Source organism: Heloderma suspectum, chromosome 11 (genome assembly GCF_057233095.1).
Source record: "Heloderma suspectum isolate Gila_16-S chromosome 11, 16-S_ref, whole genome shotgun sequence".
Classification (NCBI taxonomy): Eukaryota; Metazoa; Chordata; class Lepidosauria; order Squamata; family Helodermatidae; genus Heloderma; species Heloderma suspectum.
In genome coordinates this window covers 15,627,593-15,641,556 of record NC_139468.1, presented here as the reverse complement: position 1 = coordinate 15,641,556, position 13,964 = coordinate 15,627,593, and positions in this window count along the sequence as shown.

Below are 13,964 nucleotides of genomic sequence, written 5' to 3'. Positions count from 1 at the left end.
TGAGGGCTTTAACTGAAGTGTGGGAAGCCGAGGAGGCTGCAGAGATTATTGTACAATGACCGACAGGACACTTGCACACTCTCCTCAGCCACCTCGTAAGTAAGGTAAGCACGAGAACCCAAACCCAACCCAAGAGAATTTCTCCTCCTTTGAATTTATTTTCGATAGCCATTTCTTTTCTATCCAATGGAATGAGAATGGTCAAAAAACATGTAGGAGAAATTTTCGGCACAGCACTAATCTACATCAACAGTTGGGCATAAAGCTTGAATGGGGCTAAATTCTCCCAGAGATTCGGGGGGGGGGGAGGGTCTAAAAAAGGAACGTTCAAAAACAGATCAGAAAAATATTTTTTGAGAAATTTCGCCCCAGTGGTAGCTTTTTATGGCAAATGGCTTCTGAGTCCTCATGTGGCTCTCGATCTTGATTGGCTGCCGTTGAAGCAGTCTGAGTGTGTCTGGCTATTTTAGATGTTATTTAAATTTGTGCTTTTATTATTTATTTATTTCTCTCTGTGTGTTGTTTTTTTAAAAAATCTGAATGGTATTTTATATATTGATATTCGCCAACTTGCAGCCCGTACTGTAGAAAGGTGAGATATCAACATGTTTAACTAACTCAGGACCATACTAGATGCAGGGTGAAATGTGTCCATGCATTTAAAGTGTGCATTCTATAAAGGGGCAAGAAGCAACTGCTGGAGGTGGGAGGCACTGCTGGTTTGGGGGGACCTCTGCCTTTTTCTCTGGGCCCACCTGGCATTATAAATATTACACTGAAGGACAAAATATAACATTCTCAGTAAGTAGAGCAGAGGTGAGCAACTTATGGCCCTCCAGATGTTTTGACCTACAACTCCCGGCATCCCTGACCATTGGCTATGCTGGCTAGGGCTGATGGGAGTTGTAGGCCAAAACATCTGGAGGACCACAGGTTGCTCACCAATGATGTAGAGGGTTACAAAAACAAACTCTACCCTTCTTAGATATGCCCTTCCCAATTTCCTGGAGGGAGCGTTTAACCATACCCAAGAAAAGACTGTTCTCATTTTAATATTGGGTAAACAAGCTGCTGTTTGTTCTCCCTCCAAAGTTGCTGCCTGCACTTGTAGTGGCTCCAGACTGATCAGCTCCAAATGCAAAGGACATGTGATAACGCCTAACTGGAGCAGGATATGTTGTGATGCATGATGTGACATATGGGGTGGAAAAGGGCACTATAGTACACACAGGAAAAATCCAAGATACACTTTGGATGTGCAAGAATGCAAACATATTTTGAAATGTAGCATAATTGAGAACTTGAATATTGGATTTGTAACTTGGCAAGCAAATTATTAATTTGGATGGGTTAGTTCATCCATCACTAGAGCAATTGTGCACTGTAACACAGTGAATACAATACACGTGGAACATGAGATTGCATATCTGTACAAGAGAAATAACACTCTTCTGCTCTCTGAAAATGGCAACAACAGGGCAACTGGTAAACAAGAGACCCTTACTAATTTCAAAGGCACATGCACACGAACAAAAATCCCAGATAATTTAGCTGTATCATATTATTTTCTGTAAGTAACTTTGGGGAATTTTTCCAGATCAAAAGGCAGAGTAGAAATTAAACAGAAGAACAGATATGCACATCTCCTAGGAAAACTCAGAGACAAAATGACATTCATGTTCATTCCTGCCCCCGCCCTCTAAAATCTCTCTGAACTGTTGACGGGTTTCCCGATGGAGTTCAATGCAGATGAACAGTGGCAGTTGACATCATTAACCCTAATGGGTATGGACATTTTGGAAGACAATAGTTTGTGAATAAGGAGCTGTTTGGAACATCTAAAGTGGTGTTTAAGTGAGAAGTGAAGATGCCTCGTGCTGAAAGGCCTGAACACTTCCCTGTATGCAGTACTATCTTCAGATTTTGGAGGGCCCTTGGCAAGGCACCCTCAATGGGGCCCCTCCCTCAGTGAGCCTACTTCCTCACTGCCGTTGCCACCAGCTGCTCTTCCTCTCTCCCCTCATTGCCACCACTTGCTTGCTGGGCAGGCAGAGGGCCGTGGCACCCCCTTCTCCTCCTTCTCACCACCGCCGTTGTCTGGGCCAGAGCAAGGGGCAGGAGAACGAACAGGCTGCAATGCTGAAGAGGAGGAGCAACTGCTGGGCTGTGGGCCCTTGGCAGTTGCCCGACCATGCCTACCCTTGACGCTGGCCCTGCCTGTATAGGTATGACATTGTGTGCACCCACTCATGCTGTGTGCATTAATGTACAGGTGGCCACAAGAATGGATGGACAGATATTCATACCCAAAGTGCACACATGAGGGAGAACATTTGGGTGCAGAAAAGGGCAACTCAAATGATCAAGGGGCTGGAGCAGCTTCCCTATCAGAGGAGGTTACAACAGCTGGGATTGTTTAGCTTGGAAAAAAGGAGGGTCAGGGGAGACATGAGAGAGGTCTACAACATTATGCATGGTGTGGACAATGTGGATAGGGAGACATTTTTCTCCCTCTCTCAAAATATCAGAACCCAATGGGGTCATCCCATGAAGCTGATTGGTGGGAGATTCAAGACAGATAAAAGGAAGGACTTCTTCACAGCGTGCATAGTTGAACTATGGAATTTGCTACCACAGGATGTAGTGATGGCCACCAATTTAGATGGCTTTAAAAGGGGGTTAGACAAATTTCTGGAGGAGAAGGCTATCAGTGGCTACTAGTACTGATAGCTATGTGCGTCCTCAAGTACCAGAGGCAGTGAGACTATGTACACCAGTTGCTGGGGAACATGGGTGGGAGGATGCTGTTGTGCTCATGTCTTGCTTGTGGGTTCCTGTTCAACAGCTGGTTGGCCACAGTGTGAACAGAATGCTGGACTAGATGGACTCTTGCTCTGATTCAGCATGGCCCTTCTTATGTTCTTATGTTCTTTCACTTATATCTATGTTCATTGAACACAGGCCCTGTTGTGTGAATTGCTGAGTGCATGAGTACTATCGCACAATGCATACACACAGCATGAATGTGTGTCGGGTGGGGGACAGTGGCAGTGTGCTGACAAGCCTCCCAGGGTCTGTGCATGTTCACTCACCCATCTGTATGTGCCCTGTGTGAGGACCATGGAAAAAGCACAGTCCCTGACTGCGCATAGGAGCCCACATGGAGTTTGCATGAGCTTAGGGACCACACAGATAGCCAAGTTTAGCCCAGAGAATGGGGCTTGCTACTGTGCTCCCACCTCCATTTACATATCTATACTATGGGCATTTGTTGTGTGAATACTACTGTGCATATTTGTGGATGAAGCTGTCTTCCAGAGCCATAGAGACAGCAGTGTGTAGAGTAGTGCAAGAGAACCAGTGTGGCATAATGGTTAGAGTGTTGAACTGGAATTGAGGAGATCTGGGGTCTAGTCCCCACTCAGCCAGGAAGCTCACTGGGTGACTTTGGGCCAGTCACTGGCCCTCAGCCTTACCTACCTCACAGGGCTGTTATGAGGATAAAATGGGGAGGAGGGGGATTATGTAAACTAGCCTGGGTTCCTTGCAATAGGAAAAAAGGAGGGATATGAATGTAACAAACAAATATTTGTCTACTTAGCATGTTTATCATTAGTGATTTGTAGTGTTTCTTGGATGTCTGTTTCCTCCTTCATTCCAGCGGTGAGGCTTCCTGGGACAGCATCTGGGAACTTCCTTGTGTCAGGGGGACTGACCAGATGAACAGATAAAACATATTTGTGTGTACACTGGGCAGTGGGATTCACCCAGTGCATGTACACATAAACAAACATGTACACTGTAAGCCAAAGCCATTTTCAGATGTTTAAGCTGCACATGTTGGGAGGGAGGGACAGAGGGGTCATTTTTATTTTTATTTATACATTTGTAAATTAATGAGTTGCCTTTTGGACCAAATCAGGTCCCCAAAGCGATGAAGAGTTAAAACTTGCAACAATTTAAAAACTTTACAACAATGAAACTTAAAAAAACTATTTTAAACACTCCTGATCCACGCATGTGCATTAGAGCATCAGTAGAGAGCGTATGGAGATTCTCTAAAAAAGGTGTCCCCAACCAGTCGTGTCCGACTCTAGGGTGTGGTGCTCATCCCCGTTTCTAAGCCGAAGAGCCAGCGCGCTGTCAGAAGACGCTTCCGTGGTCATGTGGCCGCCATGACTGAACACCGAGGTGCACGGAATGCTGTTACCTTTCCCGCCGAAGCGGTACCTATTTATCTACTTGCAATTTCTTGCTTTCGAACTGCTAGGTTGGCAGGAGCTGGGACTGAAGACGGGAGCTCGCTCCATCACGCGGCACTCGGGTCTCGAACTGCTGTCCTGCTGACCTTCCGGTCTGCAGTTCAGCGTCTTAACCACTAAGCCACCGCGGCTTAGTGTTGATTCTCTACAGTGTTGATTCTCTACAGATGTTCTAATGAACATGCTTAGGTTAGAGGAGGACCCTGCTGCCATGACCCCTCCACCCAAATATGCATTCAGTATCCAGAGTTTGAATGCCTTAAAAAAAAGTGTGTGTGTGGGGGGGAGCTTAATTGTATCATGTCTGTAAAGTCTGAGGAGGGCCAGCGGGGTACTGACAGTCAACTATCACCAGTTGTTTACACCTAGGAATGTGCAAATCTGCCAATGACTGGTTCGGGGCATTCCGTCGTGGGGAAATCCGGCCCTCCTGGGGCTCAGTGGATTTCCCCGGAGCCCCCTGCACAGCATGCAGATTTCACTGTAATTTTTTCTCTGTAAAAATGGCAAGATACCAAGAGCATGGCTGCAATTTGGATATCTTGGCCAAATTACGGCCACAGTGAGCGTATTTTACACAATTTGTGGCCATGAAGTCCTTAGTTATGCATAGATTGTGGCTGCAATTTACACATAACTTAGCACTTTACAACCACAAGTTGCATAAAATACGCTAATTACAGCCACAATTTACTCAAGACCTGGAAATTGCAGCCACAATCTGTGCATCTTGGTGTTTTGCAGAGAAGAAATTATGCTGAAATATGCTGAAATTATGCAGGCTGCGCTGGCAAGGAGAGCTGGTCTGTTGCAGATTCCACAGGATGGATTTCAGGAATCTGATGTCATTCAGATCCATCGAGGATTCCTCCAGCATCCAGGGTTGGACTCAATGGTCTTATAGACCATCTAGAATAGACCATCATAGAATTCTATGATTCTGTGCTCCCTAGTTACTTGATAGTGCCAGTGTGAAAAATCACTGGATGGTATGAAAATAGGATAAGAGGGGCTATAACTCTGATGCAGTCATGTTTGTTTGTTTGTTTGTTTTGCATTTCATCCTTCCTCCAAAGAGCTCACAACAGAAATCAAGCCTCCCCACAACTTTGTGAAGCTGTGAGATAGTAGCATGACCACACATTTGGGGTGTATGTGGCTCCTTAAAAGGGCCTTTTCAGTGGTGGCACCCCAGTTGTAGAATGCCATCCCCAGAGAGGCTCTCCTAGCACCCATGTTGTGGTCTTTGCAGTGTCAGTTTACTTCTTCTTATTCTTATTCTCCCAGGCATTTTAGTTCTTCAGTTTTTATTGTTTTAAAGCCGTTATTGTATCTTTAGATCTTTACGCTGCTGCAGGTTTTTACCTTGGTTTTGTACTGCAGTTTTACATGTTTAAAAGTTTTATATTATGTTTTATCATATTGTTGTAAATTGGTAACTTGGCAAAGATATACACATTCTCCTATGAAGCTTTCATAGAATTATAGAAAGTAGGGTTGGAAGGGGCTTATAAGACCATCGAGTCCAACCCTCTGCTCAATGCAGGAATCCAAGTCAAAGCATCCCTGACAGATGGCTGTCCAGCCTCATCTCAACATCTTCCAGTGTGGGAGAGCCCACCACTTCCCTAAGGAATTGGTTCCACTGCCGTATTGCTCTAACAGTCAGGAAGTTTTTCCTGATGTTCAGCTGGAATCTGGCTTCCTGTAACTTGAGCCCATGATTCCATGTGTCCTGCACTCTGGGATGACCGAGAAGAGATCCTGGCCTTCCTCTCTGTGACAACCTTTCAAGTACTTGAAGAGCGCTATCATATCTCCCCTCAGTCTTCTCTTCTCAAGGCTAAACGTTCCCAGTTCTTTCAGTCTCTCTTCATAGGGCTTTGTTTCCAGTCCCCTGATCATCTTTGTTGCCCTCCTCTGAACCCTCTCCAGCTTGTCTGCATCCTTCTTAAAATGTGGTGCCCAGAACTGGACACAGTACTCCAGATGAGGCCTAGTGGATCTTAATCCAGCAAAAGAAGCCTTTCTTTCTTTCTTTCTTTCTTTCTTTCTTTCTTTCTTTCTTTCTTTCTTTCTTTCATGTTGTTGTATTTTATAGTTTTACCTGTTGTGAACTGTCCAGAAAGCTTCAGCTATTGTGTGGTAGAGAAAAGGAATCAATGAAGTTTATGTTAATTGCTAGCATTGCCATCTATCATGGCTCAGCTCCCTCTTGAGAAAAATTTAATTTCTGAGCAGATAGGGGTGACCACATCTTGTCCGTAGCACCCATATAGGTCAAAGCCTCAATGTGAACACTAAGCTGCCATTGCAGTTCACAATCTGCCATTTCACACAGAGTTTTTTCTGCAGTATAGTTTGAACTGTTGATCATCTATTGCAGGACCATATACTTTTCATTAAGGATAGGAGAGAATTTTGTTTGATAAATGAATCAACTTAATTTGCACTTTCCGGACCAATATGTGGATCATAACACAGTTATGCCTCAGGTTGTTCGCTTCTCTGAATTTTGTGATGCGGTTCTCAGCTCACACGTAGTGTACATAAATACAGATATCAGGGAAAGTTGCATACAAAAGTGCCTATATTGGGGGAAATTGCATACAAAAATAAATGCAAATTTCCAAGTGTTTGTGTGTTAGCTTGCACATTAGTGCAGAAATTGGATGGAATGGACTTAGGATGTAATACATGTGACATTGGCATGGACTGGAAATAGACTTGAAGGACCATCACTCTCTTGGCTTTTAAATCTGTAGCTTTTTCAGGGTAAATGAATACCACATACAGCCAGGCGGTGAAGATCCTTGGGCAATGTGTAATAGTGGAAAGAGGGTGGGGCTCACAAAGTCACTCTCAGTGGGAGAAATGAAGAGTGGCGGGAAGCAGGGGGATTACAAACATGTCCCTGTTTTCATCTGTCAAACGTTGGAGGGTATGGAGAGATATGGAGCATCTGGCTGCACTCAAAATTTCCATTTGCATGCATCCTCTGGTCATTGTGAGCAGTGTTGCCCCCCCCCAAATGCACTTTTCTTCTCCTCGCCACCCCACCCCCCACCCCACCTCTCCATGAAAAGAGTCCATAAGGGTGACTTTGTTGCTTGGCAGCCGGAGAACAGAGCTTGCTGTTGCAAATCCACAGGCACATTTTTGGGGTTAGGTGTTTACAGAAAGCTTGGCGGTGCCGGCAGGAGGAGAAGAAAAGATTATTGTTCAGTGGCCAGGAACCATTGGCGTCTCTCTGCCTGCACACATAAATATCTCTGTGTATCCATACCTACCGTGCTGTAAGGGGGAGGGCCGGAGGGACGGTGGCGCTGGGGGTGTGTGTTTAATTCAGCAGCCTGTTTGAATTAGAAGCTGTGGCTATTCTTGGGGCAAAACACATCCTTGCTCTCTGCCCTTACTACAGCTTTTCTGATTCTGCAGACACTGTTTCTCCAATGATGGGGCAGTCTGTGTGTGTATGCTCTTGAAGTCAGACCTTGGAAGCAATTTTAACATGACAGCTCTTGCAGAGTTGCCTCATTCATTAGCAACTGGTAAGCCATACATGCAAAGCGACTCAACCAATTTGGGGTAATACTCCTCCCCCAATCCCTTGCTGCACAAATTGTAAACACACACACACACGCACATGGTTTGCCCTGTCGTGGAGAAAATGGCTACAGCTGGGTAATGATCCACTCCACGTCAGTGCATCACTCAGGATATAACAGCCACCGTTGGAGCAATTGAAAGCCCCCACCCCCACCCCCGCGATCATGGCAAACCCTGGTAATTCATTATTTATGCAGTGCTTAAAAAAACTACACCAAGTGCTTTACATAAGATAAAATGAAGGGCAGGCCCTGCTGTAGCTTCACAATTTGAAAAGAGAGGAGCTAATGGCCTAGTTTGGATGTAATGTTAAATTATAGTTTAGTGTTATGTGCAAAAGCCTGCTCCCCTCTCCTCCTCCATTATGGCCATGATGGGGAGATCAGAATCATAGAATCATAGAATCATAGAATAGTAGGGTTGGAAGGAGCCTATAAGGCCATCGAGTCCAACCCCCTGCTCAATGCAGGAATCCAAGTCAGAGTATCCCTGACAGATGGCTGTCCAGCCTCGTCTTGAACACCTCCAGTGTGGGAGAGCCCACCACCTCCCCAGGTAATTGGTCCATTGTCGTATTGCTCTAACAGTCAGGACGTTTTTCCTGATGTTCAGCTGGAATCTGGCTTCCTGTAACTTGAGCCCATTATTCCGTGTCCTGCACTCTGGGATGATCAAGAAGAGATCCTGGCCTTCCTCTCTGTGACAACCTGTCAAGTACTTGAATAGCACTATCATATATCCCCTCAGTCTTCTCTTCTCAAGGCTAAACGTTCCCAGTTCTTTCAGTCTCTCTTCATAGGGCTTTGTTTCCAGTCCCCTGATCATCTTTGTTGCCCTCCTCTGAACCCTCTCCAGCTTGTCTGCATCCTTCTTAAAGTGTGGTGCCCAGAACTGGACACAGTACTCCAGATGAGGCCTAACCAGTGCTGAGTAGAGGGGAACTAGTACTTCCCGGGATTTGGAAGCTATGCTTCTATGAATGCAGCCCAAAATAGCATTTGCCTTTTTTGCAGCCACAGCACATGGTTGGCTCATACTCAGCTTGTGATTGCCAACAATTCCAAGATCCTTCTCGCTTGTAGTGTTGTTGAACCACGTGTCCCCCATTTTGTAACTGTGCATTTGGTTTCTTTTTCCTAGGTGCAGAACTTGGCATTTATCCCTATTAAATGTCATTCTGTTGTTTTCTGCCCAGCGCTCCAGTCTATCCAGATCACTTTGAATTTTGTTTCTGTCTTCCAAAGTATTAGCTATTCCGCCCAATTTTGTGTCATCTGCAAATTTGATCAGCATTCCCTGCACCTCCTCCTCCAAGTCATTAATACAAATGTTGAAGAGCACTGGGCCCAGGACTGCGCCCTGCGGTACCCCACTCATTACCTCTCCCCAGTTTGAGAAGGTCCCACTGATAAGCACTCTTTGAGTCCGATTCTGTAGCCAACTGTGGATCCACCGGATCGTTGTTTCATCTAGCCCACTTTGAGCTAGTTTGCTCATCAGGATATCATGGGGCACTTTGTCGAAAGCTTTGCTGAAGTCGAGGTATATGATGTCTATAGCATTCCCACGGTCCACAAGGGAGGTTACTTGATCAAAAAATGAGATCAGATTTGTCTGACAGGACTTGTTTTTGACAAATCCATGTTGGCTTCGAGTAATCACGGCATTGTTTTCAAGGTGCTTCCAGATGGATTACTTTATCATCTGCGTCAAAATTTTCCCAGGGATTGATGTCAGACTGACTGGTCTGTAGTTCCCAGGTTCCTCCTTTTTACCCTTTTTGAAGATAGGGACAACATTAGCCCTCCTCCAGTCATCTGGCACTTCCCCCATCCTCCATGATTTCTCAAAGAGAATAGACAGTGGTTCTGAGAGTTCTTCTGCCAGTTCCTTTATTACTCTAGGATGCAGTTCATCTGGCCCTGGAGATTTGAACTCATTCAAAGTAATTAGGTATTCCTTGACCGTATGCCTATCGATCTCAAGCTGCAATCCTGCCCCTTCAGCCTGTACTTTGCCTTTGCCAGGGGGGTCATAGACCCTCTTTTGGGAGAAGACTGAGCCAAAGTAGGAATTGAGCACCTCTGCCTTTTCTTTGTCATCTGTTATCGTTTTGCCATCCTTATTTAATAGCTGAACCACCATTTCTTTCCTCTGCCTTTTACTATGCACGTAGCTGAAGAAAGCTTTTTTGTTGTTTTTAGTATCCCTCGCTAACCTCAGCTCGTTCTCAGCTTTAACCTTCCTGACGCCATCCCTGCAATTCTGTGCTACCTGCCTGTACTCTTCCTTTGTTACTTGGCCTTCTTTCCACTTCCTATATGTGTCCTTTTTTGTTCTCAGGTCATCCCCAAGCTTTTTGTGAAGCCACATTGGCTTCTTCTGTTGTCTTCCACCTTTTCTTCTTGTTGGAGTTGTTTGTGATTGTGCCTTGAGAATTTCCTTTTTTAAAAGCTCCCACCCATCTTGGACTCCTTTTCTTGTTAGCGTCGCTTGCCATGGGACCTTACTGATCATTGTTCTGAGTTTATTAAAATCAGCTTTCCTAAAATCCAGGGTATGCGTTTGACTACACTCGGCTTTTGCTTCCCTTAGAACCAAGAACTCAAGTACAACATGGTCGCTTTCCCCCAGAGTTCCTGTAACTGCTACTTTATCCAGTAAGTCATCTCTGTTGGTTAGGATCAAGTCAAGGATAGCCGATCCTCTAGTTCCTTCCTCTATTTTCTGTAGGAGGAAGTTATCCGCCACACAAGTCAGGAATTTCCTGGAGGGGCCCTCCATCCTGGAGGGGTCATCTTCTTCTGTTTTCAATTAATCGCAGCTTGTCATTTCATTTGAACTTGGAACTGTGGTAAGTTTTACCTATAGCTTGTCTGAACAAGGCAGGATTGTAAATCATGGTTTGAGGGTGGTTTGGTCAGACAAACCATAGTTAGCACTAGTCACAGTTTGTCCTGCTTGAACAAAAGGAGAAACTGTGGTTAGTTGAAAGCAGAATTGGATGCCTCTGATCTCCTCCTCTCAGCCTTGTGGGAGCAGGAGAGGGAAGGACAGAGTGCACGAGCCCGAGGTATGTTCATGTACCACTAAACTATGGTTTAGTGCTATGTTGGAACACAACCAAAGAAGAGGGAGAGAATGCAAAAAGTACTGAGGAAGGGAGGAGATGATGATTAGGGGGTAATTTGTGACATGCAAACCAGTTTTTAAAAACATACAATTGTAGAGTAGGAAGGGAACAAATGGAATACAGAGACAACCTCTTGCCCTGAGAAAGAAAATCCTAGTTGTATCTGAGGGCCAAATCAGAGGGCATAGACTGGGAGATGTGTAATAGGATCTCCAACTTTCTTTAAACTAAGAAAAAGCTGTGGGTATGGAGGTAGAGGTTCTGATTTTTGATCATAGCAATGGCACTGTGGAAGGGAATGTTGAACTCTTTCTCCCATGCCATTTTCCCAATTCAAATCTCCCTCCACTTGCTCTGTGGGGGAACAAAAGATACAGGCTTCTATCATACCTGTCTCCTCCTCCTCCTCCCTGTGAGGCTAACAGCAACTTCAGGGGGTAATTTCAATCAGGGGAATGGTGTGCACTTTTGTGTGTATGTGTGTGTGGGGGCAAACACCCCCTCCGGTCCGGATAAAGAAAAGCAGCCAAAATAGTGAAGTACTAAATGAAATGGTATGATTTATTTACAAAAGTGTTCCATTTTCCTCTCATGTGCCTAATGTGTTCAGAGTTTAACAATTCTTCATCAGAGGCAACTAAAAGCAAAAAAAAAAAAAATGCATTAAACACAACAAGAGAAAATTGTTGTGGTTTTGTAAATGTATCATACTATTTCTGTCTGTCTGTCTGTCTGTCTGTCTGTCTTTCCTTCTTTACAACATTTATATACCACTCCATATCTAGAGCAGATTTCGGATCAGTAAACACAAGAAATAAATCAATACAAAATAAAAAGATTAAAATATCACATTAAAATTATACTTTTTAAAGAACACAATACCAATAAAAAACATAACTGGTCAATTGAGGAATGCCTCCTGGTTTCAGGAGGCACCGGAAACAACACGGTGTTGGTGCCTGCCTGACCTCCAGGGGCAGGGAATTCCAAAGAAAGGGGGCCACCATGCTGAAGGCTCTTCTCCTACTGGACTCCAATCGGGCCACAGGCCCATGTTTTTTCTGTTAACACTGTGTGTGTTTGTCACTTTCCTTTTTCTATTCTGGAACTGGTGTTCCTCCTCTTTCTCCTTCAAAACTCTGCTACTTCTCCAATTGAAATAACCACCCTCCACATGCGAAGTTAGAAAGAAAAGAGATGTTTCATAGATCTCTGTCTCATCTCTTTGGGCCATGACAGTGCTCAGAAAGGCTTGCAAAGCATACATTGGGTGTTGAATCTCTCTCAGCCAAATTCAATTTCAGAGAAGCTTTTGGGGAGCCACACTCTAGTGGTGGTGGGCCTGAGATTCCTCACCCCTGCTCTATAGAGCTCAAGAGAGCATATTGCTTCTAAAAGTATGTAGATTAGGAGACATGGTGTACAAAGACACGTACAAATTTTCATGTACGTGAAAATGCGTTTGCATTTTCATATAGATTTTAAAAAATAAAAACAATTGCAAACTGATGTGGAAATGGGACAGAACAAGCTCAAGCTTCAAAAAAATGTAAACATTATAGAAAGGGAAACATATATATTCATCCATCGCCAGGTAACTCCTGCTCATTAGAGGTGTCTTTGAGTGTCTTTTTTTAAAACAACAGCAACAACATTGCAACACCAGTTCCATAGGGAAATACAAGGATACAAAGCAGCATCTCTTTCTCTCTCTTCTACAAGTTTCCTCCACAAGGAGGAAAGATAATTTATCATGCAGGGCACTTTCAAAAGGAAAAAAAAATCTGGCTGCTTCATTTGAGAAGGGACAGTTTTAGAAAGGGCCGTGCAAGATACCGTGGTTCTCTTGGGAGTGCCTCACAGCTGCGACTCAGTCTATCGAATGACATGGCCCCTGCTGGTGTTCCCATTGTATGTGGGGCAGTCACCTTTTCCCAGCACTCTTACCTCTAGCTAGAGTTGCTGGTGAATAGAAATCCTTGTCTACCCCCACTGCCAAGAAGCCTGAACATAAGAAGAGCCCTGCTGAATCAGAGCAAAGGCCTGTCTAGTCCAGCATTCTGTTCACACAGTGGCCAACCAGCTGCCCATGGGAAACCATCAAGCGGGACCTGAGTGCAGCAGCACCCTCCCGCCCATGTTCCCCAGCAACTGTTATACAGAGGCATGCTGCCTCCGATGCTGGAGATAATATATAGCTATCATGACTGGTAGCCTTATCCTCCATGAATGTGTGCAATCAAACTTGTGTAAGCACATTTAAAGCAGTCCACGTTGGCAACCATCACCGCTAGTTGCAGCAGTGAATCTCGTTGTTCAGACGTCTGTCCCGAATCTCCTCCCTTTCCCCTTCATTGGATGGCTCTGGGTTCTCATGTCAAGAGAGAGGGACATAAACTTCCTCCCCACCCACTTTCTACATTCTCTGCCTAATTTTATACACCTCTCTCATGTCCTCCCCTTACTCCCCTTCACTCCTTTGATGTGGAGAAGGTGGCTTTGCACATGTGCCAGCTGCCTCTGTTTACCAAGAACATCAGATCATCAGAAGAGCCCTGCTAGATCAGACCAAGGCTCCATCTAGTCCACATTCTGTCGACACAGTGGCCAACCAGCTGCCAGCCAGCAACCCACAAGCAGGACACAAGCACAACAGCACCCTCCCACCCATGTTCCCCAGCAACTGGTGGAAAAACCCCAGTTTTCTGGCTCCGATCCCTGGTAAATCATTGTCCCTCTTTTGTCCCTCTTTTTCCTTAGGGGACACCATGTATGTGTCTGTTTAAAAAGAGTGTGCATCACTTCATTTGTCATTCTTTAGGTTTTATCTTCCTTATACTCCACGATTCAGTGAGTTGTCAGCTTTGTTTGTTTCAGGATGGCTTGTCATGACATCTGAACTAGATGCCTCATTGTGGTTTGTTAACCACACGCAACCCACCCTGAGAATTCACGGCTTG